At 44.4% G+C, this 16,016-nt stretch overlaps 1 protein-coding gene across 4 annotated transcripts in view; it reads left to right on the top strand.

Moving 5' to 3' along the window:
- ECHDC3 (enoyl-CoA hydratase domain containing 3) overlaps positions 1 to 16,016 on the top strand; it is a 235,098-nt gene that overhangs the window by 34,067 nt on the left and 185,015 nt on the right. Inside the window, exon 2 of one of the 4 annotated variants that reach the window (XM_069228650.1) lies at positions 1,068 to 1,136. The exons of the other annotated variants lie outside the window; for them this stretch is intronic. The gene's annotated coding sequence lies outside the window, so the exon portion shown is untranslated. The remainder of the gene's footprint in view (positions 1 to 1,067; positions 1,137 to 16,016) is intronic. 4 annotated transcript variants of the gene reach the window in all.

Here is a 16,016-nt window from a genome sequence, read left to right on the forward strand (position 1 = left end):
CATTCTTACACTGACCTATGACTTACTGATTTTTAAAGGCAGCCAGGATCCCTGGCTTGACACGAACCAGTGCCATTGTTACAGAAGGTTAGTGCAGGTTTCGGGTGCATCTCCGTCCTCACAAATTCATTTAGAAATTAACTTAAGCAAGAAAGTCATGGAGGAAGCCAGGTTTTAAAATTATTACATGAAGCTTAAGACTGCTCCTTCTGGGTCCAATTTGGACGTTATGCAGAATGGCAATCTTTCATGGAAGAGTTACGTTAATGAAATTAGTCAGGCTGAGGGAGTAGCGGATGTTATTGGTCTGAGCCTTACACTAAGGCAGCGTTCCAAACTGCTTATGAAAAATGCAAGTTTGAAATCTGAAGATGAAGACTGCCATGACCTGGCTATAAAGGCCCACACTGTGAGCTATGTATGGCCTTTTATCAGTCTAGTGGGAGGGTCCATATGTATGTGTCCCCCGAAGTGGAGTTCGAAAAGAGACCTCCTTAGGTTGCTGTGTCGAATCATTACAATAAAAGCATATAAATATGGCCGTTTGCATGTTCAGAAGCCCTGCATTTCAGGCTGTGCAAGTATACATCAGAATCTCTCTTGCAAATGGGGTGCGTCTGCGAAGAGCTGAGGGGGCTGAGAAGCTATTGACTGATTCCCGTTTTTCGTTTGTTAGGGATCAGGGAATGCCGGAACGCAATAATGGCATGTATAAGTGGGCTGCACCCTCAGTTAACTGTACGATTTCTGAAATTTATGAAGGATGTCTTAAATAGACTCTCTTAGTCATCCTAAACTACCCTACTTTTAGAGCTTCTCTGGCACCTTGCAATTGCTCTTTATTAATCTTAATGAGGCTACTGGATTAAAGGGGGTGCGGCAACCGTTATGCATCAACAAATGATGAGTGTTAAGCTCACAAGGCACAAAAGCAACAAAGAGACAATTAATAGCTGCTTTCTGTTAGTTTAACTATTACATCTTCTGTGCTAGTATGGCACTGTGCACTTTCTGTATTTTTCTTTTTTCTGATTCTCACACTTTAATAACATCTGCTTGGTTGCCAGAATATAGTGGGAGCAATCAGTGTCCCGAGGCTGGTTTTCAAAAGAAGGAGTGTGAAGGTTGCATCGCAGGTAACAAATGGATAATATCTATTACATTCCACTTTAATGGCATAGCCTAGTCACATCTGATAAGAACAGGCTGATTTAAAAATAATAATAATAATCATATAGATACATACATATAATTTTTAGATCATTGTGTATGGTTAGCATATCAACATGTGTTTATCTATGAAAGATGTGCAATTAAATTAAGTCTTCTATGTTGTCATGAGAAGTGTGTATGTGTATGTATAACTATATATATATATATATATATGGAACGTTCGTTTTTTGAAAAACAAGTCTAAAAGTTGTTCTTCTTAGCATATTTTTGTATTGAGCTAACAAAGTGTTGACGACTTTATGAATTCTTATTGCTATTTGTCTTTTATTGTATATATTGTTATGGTTTTAAGTAACTAAACAATAAACGTCTACTGCTAATACTACTGCTACTCAGTTTGCGATCTCTGCTCCAGTAGCAGCTCCTGCTCTGTTCAGCCCGCTCAGTCGTTCAGCCACAGCCACAGCCACTGCTGCTTGCCCCGCTGCTCCAACCATGCGACTTGCTGCACTCGGATTATAGCTTGGACTGAGCTGCTGCGAGAAGTGAGGCTTGGAGTGGTTGGAGCACCTGGATTATGCCATTCATCAGCTCACTGGTCACGTTGCATGGCTTCCTGCAAGCGAGTTGCGCCACTTACACTGTTTGCCACTGATGACCTTCTTATCATTTATCCTGGTCGTTGATTTCCTGATTTGGTGGCTGCTGTAGTAAAGGGGGGCACGGTGATTAGGAGTTGAGCAGACCCTTCAAAACGAACAAGAAAACAGTTATTTGCACTGGGAAGGTGCAAGTACATCATTAGGAATGGATAGCATAAACATACTAAAAATCGCAAGCCGGGCACTTGATAGGGTAGAAATATATTTACAATTTTTCTAGTAATAAATATGACTGAGCTTAAGAGTAGTTTTGAATGCCTCCAGACAAGGTGGCAAGAGGGGTTCCACTCTAGTCAGACTACATCGCTTGTACGTTTTGTCTCGCCTTTCTTCCTCCTACAGCTCTTCCATGCTTTTATTTCTTAATCACCCTGCTCTTTCTCCTGTGATTAGTCTTGCTTATCCCTCCCCCCTCCTTCTCTTCCACCTTCTTATTTTCTTGAGGGTATTGTTTTCTGTACCTATTCCTCTTGCTAACCACTGTCTTTACTCTCCCCTCTCTCTTCTACCATCTTTCTTGCTTAGGGTCCGGTATTTTGTATTTTTTCCTTTCTCTCCCTTTCCTTTCTGACTTTTTCTCTGGTTTCTTCCTCTCTTACCTTTTCTGGATGCCCATGATCTTACTCTCCATTTGTTCCAACATCTCCTCTCTATTTTACCTAGTTCTTTATTTTTCACCTTTCTGTTTTCACCCTCATTTCCTACTCTCTCATACTTATTCTCTCCTTTCTTTGTCTGCTATTTTCCTCCTGCCTCTTATTTCTTTTGTGACATATCACTCGTCTCTTTAATTTCCACCTTTCTCTCCACACTTCCTTTCTTCCTTATGTAGATTTATCTCTTTTCTTCCTACTTGTCTCTATATCACCCCTTTTTCATTTCCCTATAAATCACTTTTCTTTCAACCATCACTATTTTCCTGGATATTTAGAGATATCTGTGGTGCTCTCAAACAAAGGATCAGCGTGTTTTGCTGTACTTTTCAAAGTCACTAGCAAAGCAATGTTGTGAGGACCACTTGGACTCAAGTTGGTTATCCATGGTTTTAGCTTCATTTTATATTTCATATTTTATTCTTTTTAGCTAAGCTGCTTTTAGTAATGACATTTACACACATTTCTTGTGTGATAGTTTTCTAGGAATCTATGGTACAAGTTGCTTGTTTAGTTAGCCTGTGCACAACATGTACTCTGTACTTTCTATTCAAGGCTAGGAACACTGTATCCGATATCCTAGTCCTTATGTTGCCTACTATGGAGTCCGCTTCTAACATCTGTACAAAGCATTGCATCAGAGCTGTCTTCCAGCAGTGTGGCTTTATTATATAAACGGTGCAGTGGCCCGAAAGGGTCAGTGGGCATTCCGGCTATGACCATTTTGAGACAAATGCTGTGTTCAACATGCAGCTCTGCTGGCCCTAATCTACCAGCTTCCTGAGAGGATTGCCGTCTACACCTCAGGCTGACTCCTGACATTATCTTCAGTTGCTGGGCTGGGGCTAATCCTTTCGATCGGGCCAGGCAGAAAGGTACACCCATTATGGTATCAACATAGTGGTAGGGTAAGATAGGAACCTCTTGAACGTCTACAACTACATTCACCATTGTTGTATTGTTTCTTCCTTACCATGTTTATAATGCTGATTACGTCGCTTTGTTTCAGCTGCCTAATTATCACAGCTTGTACGCTTTATGCCAGATTGCAATTGTTTAAATAAATGTATTGAAAACGTATCTTGCATCTCTCTTGTCTCTCCTGGGAATGCATGAGTAATACCACAAAAGAGTAAGATCTGTTTCCATGTCTCCCTGGAGTCAGAGTGTCTTGTTTAGGTTGCTAAGTCACCTTCTACCCCAGTTGGTTTAGGGGTTCAGGTGAGGTACTGTAATCTAACCAGGAATTGGGCCAACAGTTTCTGATGGTGTGGAAAGACTCAGTCTCCTACATTCTGAAGTTCTGTTGTCCCAACACACAGTCATGTTATTATAGTAGGTACCACGTAACATGGCACCACCAATGTATGAAGGTCAGGGACGTATTTAACGGGTCTCCTGAGTAGTTTCTCTTGTGTGGTCAAGGTGTCCTATTCACTGTTATACGGAGATGTCTGTGGTGTTAGGGAAATATTCTACTCAGCATTTTAAGTAGCACCTATATTTGTCTGTAGGTTGCTCAAGCTTGATCCTCTAAAACACACCTCACTTAGTATTTCCAGTAAATTGTGGGCAGGATGTCACAACATTTACTTTACAATGGGCTAATTAGTAGGTGTTGAGATGTTATGTTTATGGTATCGGCACACAATGCTTACAAAACTGAACCATTTTACGCACTTCCCTGCAGTTGATGCCCATATGGATACGTTTCATACATACACAGTAGCCAACGATCCACAACAATACTGAGCATACAGATATTTAGAAATACCCTTGATATATCAGGAACATCAAAATTGGTTCCAGTGCGCCCTGCCACACGTTCTTGAACATGTTAGCTTGGGTCTCTGCCGGAATAACAGGAACACATGGCCAGTCCTAGCTGCCTACACACCATATCCAAACATACAACATTTAGAAGCAGCCAATCTATGCCTATTATATAATCATCTATTTAGATTATGTAGACACCTAACACAATTTGTTATGCATACTCTAAACACTGCCCCGGAAAGGGCTGCTCCAGCTGTCCAAGCACAATTGGCTGCACTTGGTATTAATCAGGGTTAGGTACCCACCAGATGGAAGAGATTCTGTTCTGGATAGCTCAAAACAACAAACCAGCTTGAAGCAGTGTTTTCTCATACGGGACCCTAAGGTAAACCTAGAATTCACAATGTGCTTCCTACTTGGGATGGTAGCCTTTATTGATGGCTGTGCTACTTGGGGTACAGTTTTTGCTTCAGTATATACCATAACCCATGGTACACCATCTCTTGCTCTGTTACCGGATGTATTGAAACAGATATAAAACAAACACGGAGCTGCACCTACCCTTGACTTTGGAGGAAGTTACTTGTCAATTTGCCATAGTTTCCACAATTATTTTATGGAATTTAAAAGGGGAAGCAGCGTCATTGGTGATTTGCCAACATCCTGTGCAGGCTCCTTTAGTTGATCAGGAGCGCAGGTTACCAAAAGTTATTGCCTAAACCTATACCTCCTTATGTCGCAATAATTTGGGGCCAGTCCAGATGCTTGAAGGCAGACTTAAAAAGGATAATACCAAGTCAACCCAGGAGTCTTCCCAAAAACCCTGGGAGAAACAAAAATTGAATAAAGACAAAATAAGATCATGGGGATGTCGCGTGGGCTCTCATTATCCTAAATGAGACTACTGGATTTCTAGGCAGCAGGATCGACACGTGTGTCTGACCCACGTGTAAGGAACTCTGTCACCCTAAATCCGGTTGTTGCTCCGGCTAACTAGCAGTGCCTCATTTCTCCCATGGGGAAGAGATGATTGGGCAGCCGAGCGCATGACATCTTTGGAACTTCTCAGGGAAGTCGTGGTTACTCAGATCCAAACCAACTCTCTCATTCACAATATGGTCTCATATACAAATGACAAAGACAGTATAAGTTTTATATAATGTTTTAATAAAACAACTGTATTTTAGATATTAAGGCATGAGCCGCAATAACCAGAACAATACAACATAGTAGGATTGATATAGTCACCAGGAGAGTAAAACATAAGAATAAAGCTATCATAGTTCCTAACCGTTTCTACTCTCCCTCTACTTGTTCTATTTAGAGCACAGCATGTTAAGCTTCCAGCTTGCCTTTCTGTGTCACTAGGGAGACAGACACCCTCCTACCTGAGCAAAGGCCTGTGATCTGGTTTAGCATCTGCAACGAGGCAGTCAGCGTCTAGTTGTGGTTCCCTGGTCGGAATCTCCCTCTTGCATGTATTGGGACAAGGAAGTGATTTTATAACTAACATGCCATCGTGATCACAAAATGTCCCTACACAGGAATGCCAATTCTAAAAACTCCTACCACGTCTATCGGCAATGTACCAGACTGTATCCTTAACTGAAGCACAGAGTGAATATGTTATGAAGAGCTCCAGTGCTGAAGTAGGCAAAACAGTGTGATATGAATAAAAAACAACACCGTAGAACTGGCTATTCTGTAAAATAACAGTACGAAGCCTAATAGAAAGCATTTAGAATAAAGGGCACAGAGGCTCTAAGCTGTTAGCAAATGAATAAAATATATTTAGGGCAAAGTGCACAGAGGCCTAAAGCCTGAAGCTAATGCGCAAAATATATGTAAAACCAACCACACTACACCCTCCCCTTGTCGGTAGCAAGTGGTTCAAATAACATAAAAAACATGACCTAAATTTAAACACAACATTTCGACAAGATGAGAAGACAACAAAGTCATAAATTTAGGAAACATGTGACGATAGAGCGAATTGCAATATAGTGTCAATTTAGTCGGGGGAAAAAAAAAAAATCCAATTGTCAGACAGAAGCAATAGAACGTAGAAGCTCCTCCACTTCGAGATATGTCAATATCGGAAGATCCACGCCACAAAGTACCATGGAGCAGGTGTGTTCCAAAGCCCCAAAATCATTCAGGGTGGCACCCCGTGTAGTGCCAAGGAAAGAGACAAAACCATCTTCCTCCAGGAAGGGAATCTCATAATCCGCTTCACGAAGCAAACGCAACCGTAGTGCACAAGTCTGGGAATGAGCCCTAATCGGGAACATCAACAGATCAGGATCGACCACTGGAGAGCGCTGCAGTGAGAGACAGAAAGACAGTGCATGTTCAAACGAGCACCAAAGGCATCGAAACACAGGTTGCACACAATCCAAAACCGGTCTGAATGACAAAGACCAGTCACACTCCAAATGAGCCAGGAGTGTAGCTCCAAAACGCATGCGTTCACGACACAGCTGCGCTGACTGGAGCAGCAATATAGGATCTCGTCGCAGCGGGACAGCCATTGCGAAAAAATAGTAACAATAGCAAAACTCCAGCCAATAAAGCCAAAGTAATTGGGAAACCCCCAAAAATGCTTCCGAAAATAGAGTGTATAGCCGAAGGTATCAAACCGAATATGGAAGAGAAGGTGTGAACGAAACCAACACCAACGGCTATGAAAAAATGAGCAATACCAGCAGTGCTGGATGCATTAAATATACGTCCCACAAGTTCACCAAAGTGACTCGGAAAGTTAGTATTCAAAAGGGACTGGATCTCCGCCGATGACCTTGCCACTTGAAGAGCGTAGGTCTCGCTAGCAGATGTAAGGGCCACATGCTTTTGAAACAATAAAGCTTTCAGCCGACTCAACTTGTCGAAATCAACCTTGGAAGTAGCAATATGAGGCCAGATGTCCGCTACCTCCCTAAATTCAGTAGGGGGAAACAACACATTCCCGCAGCACGTAACGGCCTTGTTGACGACAACGACGTAAACTATTCCGGCACGCATGCCACAGCAGCGTTCGCTGTTAAGAACAATGTAACTGCCGTTGGAAAGCACCTGGAAAGTGTTTTTAATAACCGTGACTGGAACTCCCTTCAGATAACAAGCTAAGTTAGCAATCGAAGCGTTACACGCTCCGTGCAAGGACAGCTGTTCACAAACCATGGAATGGCTAACAGAAGCTTCGCATTCGCTACCACTAAGAAAAACCTCCCTCAAACCATTAACACATCTGTACTGAAAAGGAAGCTCCCACACCTCGTGTATGTAACTGTCACCCAATAGTTCATATCTACCCACCGGAATGTGCTTCAAACAAGAAGTAAATTGCAGAGTGGTGATAGGCAAATTAATAACCCCATGAATCAACCACTCAGCTGACGGAATCTCAGCCACTGTGAAAGGCAGTTTCTCCAATTTTTCAACATACGTCGCTTCCTTCTTAGCCATCAATTGTTGTTGACGAGTTAAATTAAAGGAGATAAAGATCTCTCTGGCACGAATGTGCTGCCATGGAACGCGACCCGCCTTCAAGGTCTGAAGAGTCCAACCCAGCTGCATGATAGATCGTGTCTGACTCTGCCCATGATATAAAGAAGACATATCTGATTTTATAATGTCAATAGCAGAAGAGACAATGTTGTCAATCGTGTAAACACGGTCAGAAAGGGTATGCATGCCATTATCAACAACAGACAAAGGGGGTGATTCTAATTCTGGCGGGCGGCAGAGGCCGCCCGCCAGAATTCCGCCCCCATAATACCGCTCCGCGGTCAGAAGACCGCGGAGGGTATTATGAGTTTTTCCCTGGGCTGGCGGGCGGTCTCCAAAAGACCGCCCGCCAGCCCAGGGAAAAACTCCCTTCCCACAAGGATGCCGGCTCGTAATCGAGCCGGCGGAGTGGGAAGGTGCGACGGGTGCAGTAGCACCCGTCGCGTATTTCAGTGTCTGCAAGGCAGACACTGAAATACCTTGCGGGGCCCTCTTACGGGGGCCCCTGCCGTGCCCATGCCATTGGCATGGGCACGGCAGGGGCCCCCAGGGGCCCGCGACCCCCCCCTACCGCCATCCTGTTCATGGCGGCTTTCCCGCCATGAACAGGATGGCGGTAGGGGGGGTCAGAATCCCCCATGGCGGCGCAGCAAGCTGCGCCGCCATGGGGGATTCTGAGGGCAGCGGTAAACCGGCGGGAGACCGCCGGTTTACCCTTCCTGACCGCGGCCAAAGCGCCGCGGTCAGAATGCCCTGCGGGGCACCGCCGGCCTGTCGGCGGTGCTCCCGCCGACCCTCGCCCCGGCGGTCGAAGACCGCCGGGGTTAGAATCAGCCCCAAAGTCTGCAGCAGATTTTCCTGATCAATCTGTCGTAACCGGGCTGCAGCCTCCTGCTGGGAAAGTTTCCAAAACTCATTATACACTTCGTATAAGAACCTTTTTCTCCGGGGCACCTTGGGACCTGATAAGAAATCTTGTAAATCAGTACCATTAGACAGTAACTTGAGGTGTGACTTAACCGCATCCAGCGTGGAGTACCTCAACCATTGTTGACAAAGTTTCCCCACGCTGTATGTAGTTATTATATCAGCATGTTCTGGTGAAATGTAACGAGGGTCTGCCCTACTAGTCCTGAACCCCCCTGAAGAGGTAACAAAACGTTGATGACACTGATTAGTGTCTACAGGCCACAATAACCACCCGCCCGGATGTAACGATGAAGCGTTAAGCGTACCATTCTGGACCCAATGCGTAAATTCACTAAAAGTAGCATTCACATAGTGCTGCCAGTTATTCAATTTAAAAGGGACAGGTATACTAGGCAAAGTCAACTCCCTAATCGACGGCAAGCCCAGACAACTAGTCTGTTGTACTGTGTCATTGAGGAAAATCATTTGCCCAGGGATAATGCATGCTCTAAATAACATATCCCTGCCTTGCATCTGCCAATTTTTCGTACCCCAAACACTTTTCAAGTCAACAGTCTTCAACCAGTATTCATATCCTTCGACCGAAAGTTTAGATACAAACAAATTTGAATATAGTAATTTAGTATTGGTCAACAAAATTTGCTTATGGGAATACGGTGCTACTTTAAAATAGTAAGACTTAGCATTTCGCCGATCATGCCCAGAAAAATATGCAAATTTATCATTATACGTTTTCGAACTCCCTTGTGGAGGAGTCGAGCAATGTTCCCATTGTACATAATTAAATATGGACTTAGGGCTACTCGCTTTGTGAATAAAGTGGTGTCCATAATAGTTGTAGCAAAACATGTCACCATGATTATCTCTGAATTGGTAAGCATCATCATCGTCATAGACCGTGTAATATTGCAAATCTTTTAGCATATAATCTACCGTCTTCACATCCCAATCATCAGAAACCATGCCTGGTATTACAATATCATCCATTGATAACTTGAGGACATACGGTATTTGAATCAATTCAGTGGGACCATATATATCAAACATTACTTTATCCCACACAATCCCATCTGGAATCGGTATTGCAGAAATGTTCACATTGGATAAGTCTCTTCGAACCATATGAGACGAAAAATGTGGTCTCAACACAGTCTCCACGTGCGCAATGTCAGATCGGTCAGGAAGAAAATGACCATGTATTACCAGAAAAAAAGTAACCACAAATCCGAACCACAAAAAAATAGTCATAGCCATAAAAAGCCACAAATAGTTCCAAGGAATAACAAAATATGTACTTTTAATCCAATTTAGCAGCTTACGTGGACCTCGGACTGAAGACAGCGAAGACGAAGAGCTGGATACAGCCACATCCGCGTTGTTGAAGCAGCCAGAGGCAGTTCTCGCAAAAGGTGCAACAGTGAACAAAGAAGCAGATGGAGGCTCTCTCCTAGGTACACTATAAATCACATGTTCAGAAACATCAGTAGAACGTACTGCAACTTGATCAAAAGAATCGATATTAATCGTTGACTGTGGAACAATCGCAAGATCATCTTCCACCCTCCCCAAGCTCGGAGAGGAAACCGTGTCGGTGCAAAGCACCTGCAGCAGGACTTCTTCCCCAGTAATGAGAGGGATGCCGGAACTACTTGGTGTCCCTCTTGGTCTGCTGTGCAGAATCGGCCACATGTTGTAACTTGACATTATCAATGGAAACAAAACGATTTCCTTTGGCCCCTTGCAGCGGCGATAAAATCACAGTTCTCGTGCCGCTCACCCCTAACACCGGGACAGGTGCTCGATAAGAAGGACCAAATTCTTTCTTTACTGCGACCTTTTCACGCACTAGATCCCCAATCCTGGGTATCCAACCAGTAGGTGTTACTGGCTCATCCTTAATTCCGGAGGAGGCAGCACTTGCAGAAGAGTTATCTTCACGGAATTGTTGTAAATCCTGCAAAACAGTGACACGATCATTTATGTCAAAGGGCGTATCTGCCGCCTCCACACCAGGACCATCTAGATCAGGAACATACATTTGTGTTCCAAACAGGCACTCATATGAAGTACGTCCCCCTGTGACCTTCTAGGCAAGTTATTAAGTGCTCTCTGTACTCCATACAGGTGGGCTAGCCAACTACGACCCGTACCTATAACCCTGGCCGTTAAGGATTGCTTTAAATCACGATTTAAACGCTCCACGACAGAATTTCCCTCGGGATGAAATGGAGACGAGAATTGGAGCTGGACCCCCAACGAAGCCATGGTGTCCCTGAATGCCTTAGAGGCAAAAGCAGGGCCCTGGTCCGAATGAAAAGCCGCAACTGCAAATGTATCGACAAAGATACGCAAATCTTTAATAACAGTCCGAGCGTCAGCCGAGCGCTGTGGCCAGACCCACACAAATCTGGAGCACGAATCGACAGCAACCAATATGTATTTGTATGCACTATCTGGTGTCAGCGGACCACAATGGTCCAAGTACACACACTGTAATGGTCTGTTTAAAATCAGAAGAGGCGTCTGCTGCGGGCGTCTAGCCGACGATGCTTTAATTTGTTGACAGACGTCACAACAAAGGACATACTGCTTTGTCTCCTTATAGAGACCAGGCCACCAGTAACGGGTCTGTAAAAGTGAAATCGTGGCAGCCACACCAGCATGCGCAGATGCCACCCCTTCATGTGCTGCAGAAATTAATCGAGGTCCAATCTTATTTGGTAATTCACGTACACCAATGCCTGGAATATTAACAACAGCATTTAGTGCCCCACTCAAGCAGTAACTATATTTAGAAGGGAAGCCTTTAGGAAGTGGCGTGCCATCAGCTGTAGCTTTTATGGCAGCCGAGATCTCTGTCTGGTTTTGAACTCGAACGAGTCACTGCGGCTACAGTGGCGATAGCCACTGCCGACTTTGCAGCCTCATCAGCCAAAGTATTCCCAGCAACGTGTATTCCAACGCGCTGGTGTCCAAGTGTATGTACAACATGGACTTTAGGAAGCGTTTCTTTCAGACCCGCCACCTTACCCCACAACAATTTATGTTTAATGGTGTTGCCTTTAGAATCTCTGAACCCATTCATTTTCCAATAGTGCAGATATTCATTGAAAGATTGCACACAGTAGTAGGAGTCACAGACCAGCAAGGTCAAAATCGCCGGATCTGCATCCTCCAACGCTAACAAAAGAGCTTTAAGCTCGGCCAGCTGCGCCGTGCAATCTCCCAAGGTTTTAGTATAAGTATGTCGGGGGCAGAAGACTTCCCCCTCCATCGTGCCACTCACCACCGCACATGCAGCAGAATACTGTTGTTTAGTCCCAACCGCTGGTTGCGCAGAGCCATCGGTATACATGACCACTTGATATTGGTCAATAGGCAATGTGCCAGCAGGAACTGGGTATTCAATCTCATACTGAATAAATTCTTGAGTCTGCAGCTTAGGGTCAAATACGTAATCTACATCAGTGGCTGTCAAAGACGTAGCCCATTGTATCCACCGCGGGTGTAAAGCTTTCGAATTAGGACCACTCGCTTTTGTAACAGCCTCTAAGGCCAGAATCGGGGAAACGACAATAATGCGTTGGCCCTGGGCAAGCGGTCTTTCTTTGATCACAGCCATCTGTACTGCAGTGAGTATTTTCTCAGTCTGTGCAAAACGTTGTTCTGCAGCAGAATACAAGTGGGACTTGTATGCTATCGGGACTGTCTCCCCTTCATTAAAGGTGACATACGTAAATCCAAGAGCCCCAGGAATCACCCTGATGACCAAATGTGTTTTATTGTCCCGTGTGTGTAAGTGTTTAACCGCTAAGAGATCATTCTGCAACTCTCGCAGTATGTGTGTATGCTCAATCGTCCAAAATCTACTTGAAAAATTCGGGCGAATCAGTTCATATAAAGGTTTTATACGTGTAGCATAATCAGGAATGTAAGTTCTGCCAAAATTCAGAAACCCCAATAATGACTGAAGCTTCCGAACCGTATTAGGAGGCTGCAATAAAGCACATTTCTCCAAAAAATGTGGTGCCAGGCTCTTGCCCTCACTCGATAACTCATATCCCAGGAAAATAACACTGAGGAAGGCAATCTTTGATTTCTTAAAATTAAACTTATAGCCAATATCAGCAAATCCCACAACAATGCGCTATACGCGTCTGAGATGTTGTAGAATCTCATCGTCCGTCAAATATATGTCATCAACATATGATAACGCCTCAGGGTCCAACTCGTGTAGAAGTTCAGTCACACGAGCCGAAAACAGTCCTGGGCTATTCTTATACCCCTGAGGTAAACGACAAAACTTTTTCTGAGAGCCAAACGCACTGAAACTGGTATAGTCCCGACTTTCGGGCGCTATATTCTGGCACAAAAATCCATTCGAGATATCCAATGTTGTTTTGTATTTTTTACGCACTATATTATTCATAAGCGCAGCGCTATGTGAATTCTGTATTGCATATGTGCGTGTATGACTATTCAAATGTCTGTAATCCACCACTATCCTATAGGAATGGTCCGGTTTAGCAACCGGAAATAAGGGATTATTAATCGGCGAGACACAAGGCTCAATCACACCTTGGTACTCCAATTGTGTAAGTATTTTCCTAACCGATGCCCTTGCCTCAAATTTAATAGGATATTGCGGCTGTGGCTGAGGTTCACCTTTTATTGGAATGACATGATAAGGTGATTGTCTATCCCACCCCACATTATTTCTATATAGGGCGGGGGCCTGTGCTAGAGCCCATGATTTACTATAGGACTCCGCCAGTTCTCTCTGAACAAGTGGTGAAAAGGAAGGCGCAATAACATCCTCCCCAACCGGACAGTCGCGAACAAAGTCAGGTGGCCAATCTTGTTCGGCCAACAGGACATCATATGATTTTACCATATGGTCCCAAAAGATGGCGTGTACAATGCGGTCAATGTCCCCTTCTAATCGTAGAGTCACTAGATATACTCGAACAGGATCAGAGACTCGCATATCCGCCGTCTCGACTTGTATGAAGTCATCAGTTGCTTTCACCTCCAGATGCTCTAGAAGACTCCGGCGAACTATTGTGACCTCTGCCGCGCTGTCTAACAGTGCTAACGCCAATGTCTTGTTCGTCAAGAGAACTCTCTTCTTGAGCGGCATGTCTAACAGAGACTGCTGCCACTTTTTTCTTTTTAAACTGTTGTTTTTGTTGCAGCGGTTTCTCTTCTTGTTTAACAGAAACCTCTGCTGAGCGTTGCGAATCCTGTCTTGGTTTCACGTACTCCGTCCTCCGCTCTGACCGCCCACCTCTCTCACTTCTCTTCTCAGAGGAGTCCTGAAAGGAACGAGATTGGCGTGTATCAGAATATTGAAATCTATCAGGCGTCTTCAAATTATCCCTATTTCTGAGATTATACCTATTCTACGGGGTCTCCGGTTGCAGAGACTGTCCCCCATCTTTTTTAGGTGTTTGCTGTTTCTTTTCCCAGCGCTTTTTTGCACCCTCAGGTTGCTGTTGCTTAGCATTATCCTTATTATTTTTACCCTGCAATTGTGGTTTCTGCGATCGAGCCCCTAGGCTATCACGACCAATACTAGAATATGTTTCTGCTATTATTCTCGGAAGTTCCCGCTCCTGATTAATCTGCGGAACGTCCCGAAGACGCATTCGCACTGCTAGTGCTACAGCCTCCCCCTTGAGATTACTCAAAATAATAGAAGAAACCGCATCAAAATTACCCATCAATTGCATGCCTAAATCCAAGGCAGGGGCAGCCCCATATTCATCCTGAATTTGTTTAAGCACCTCCGGCAAGTTAGCCAAAGTCGGTGTACCGTGTGCTGTAGTGTAGAGTGCGGCAAACACTGTGCCCCAAGTATTACAAAGGTCCACCGTAGGAACCATCCCATACGGCAAACACATTGTCAAAATTCTATGCTTATCCTGAGGTCCCGTATGGGGAAATACTGCTTCCAGCGTATTAATTTTTTGCGCCAGCCAAAATGGAGTCTCCTCACGTTTAGCCGGTACCTTGCCCATAACTGAGTGTACAGTGGCCGGATTGATTCCTAGTACCACCGCTTGTGGGTGCGCTGGAGCAGCACGCGCTGCATTAGTATTTAATGTCTGCATCACAAACTGAACTAGTCGTCTGTACGTTGCAGTTAATTCCATATATAAACAACGCACTTCACCCACTGCCAAATTTGCCACTCCAGGATATGGTGTATACGTAGCCAACAAAGGCCAGGTCGGACCATCATTACTCAACGGACCTAACCTTACTTGTGTTACTGGGTGTGGGAGGGCGCCATCAAGCCAATTATGGCGTTCTTGATAAGATAAAGGTATTTCTAAGTATGCATAAGCCCTGTATTGTCCAGGGACATTCGCAACAGTATATTTGTGAAAAGTATTTGTACCCCCATCAGCTGCTGGAAATACGACCCAAGAATAAAAAAGTTCTGTTCTATAGGCTGCATGGGCGTCCACCACAAAAGTGACCGGACCCCCCTGGACTGTCAGTCCATGTGCTATCAGATGACCCGTGAGCGGAAATCGCATATTAAGCGGTATATTTACTACAACTGGATTCGCCATTTGTACAACAAAAATATCTCTAGGACAGAGAAGGCACACCAATATCGGGGTTTTTCCTTTCAAAGTTCAAGCTTGAACAACCAACCACTAAGCACTAGGATGTACCTAACCCGTGGTGGCGGAAACCCTCAGCCCCACGGACGTCTCCGCATACGGAACCGAGGAGTCAAAATATATATGAGACCTAGAGAGTCAGTCGGACCTAAACATTAGAGCCAGACCAATCGTTGACGGCGCCATGTCGCGTGGGCTCTCATTATCCTAAATGAGACTACTGGATTTCTAGGCAGCAGGATCGATAACGGTGTGGGGGACTGAGTCTGACCCACGTGTAAGGAACTCTGTCACCCTAAATCCGGTTGTTGCTCCGGCTAACTAGCAGTGCCTCATTTCTCCCATGGGGAAGAGATGATTGGGCAGCCGAGCGCATGACATCTTTGGAACTTCTCAGGGAAGTCGTGGTCACTCAGATCCAAACCAACTCTCTCATTCACAATATGGTCTCATATACAAATGACAAAGACAGTATAAGTTTTATATAATGTTTTAATAAAACAACTGTATTTTAGATATTAAGGCATGAGCCGCAATAACCAGAACAATACAACATAGTAGGATTGATATAGTCACCAGGAGAGTAAAACATAAGAATAAAGCTATCATAGTTCCTAACCGTTTCTACTCTCCCTCTGCTTGTTCTATTTAGAGCACAGCATGTTAAGCTTCCAGCTTGC

The sequence above is a fragment of the Pleurodeles waltl genome, chromosome 4_1 (genome assembly GCF_031143425.1).
Source record: "Pleurodeles waltl isolate 20211129_DDA chromosome 4_1, aPleWal1.hap1.20221129, whole genome shotgun sequence".
Taxonomy (NCBI): domain Eukaryota; kingdom Metazoa; phylum Chordata; class Amphibia; order Caudata; family Salamandridae; genus Pleurodeles; species Pleurodeles waltl.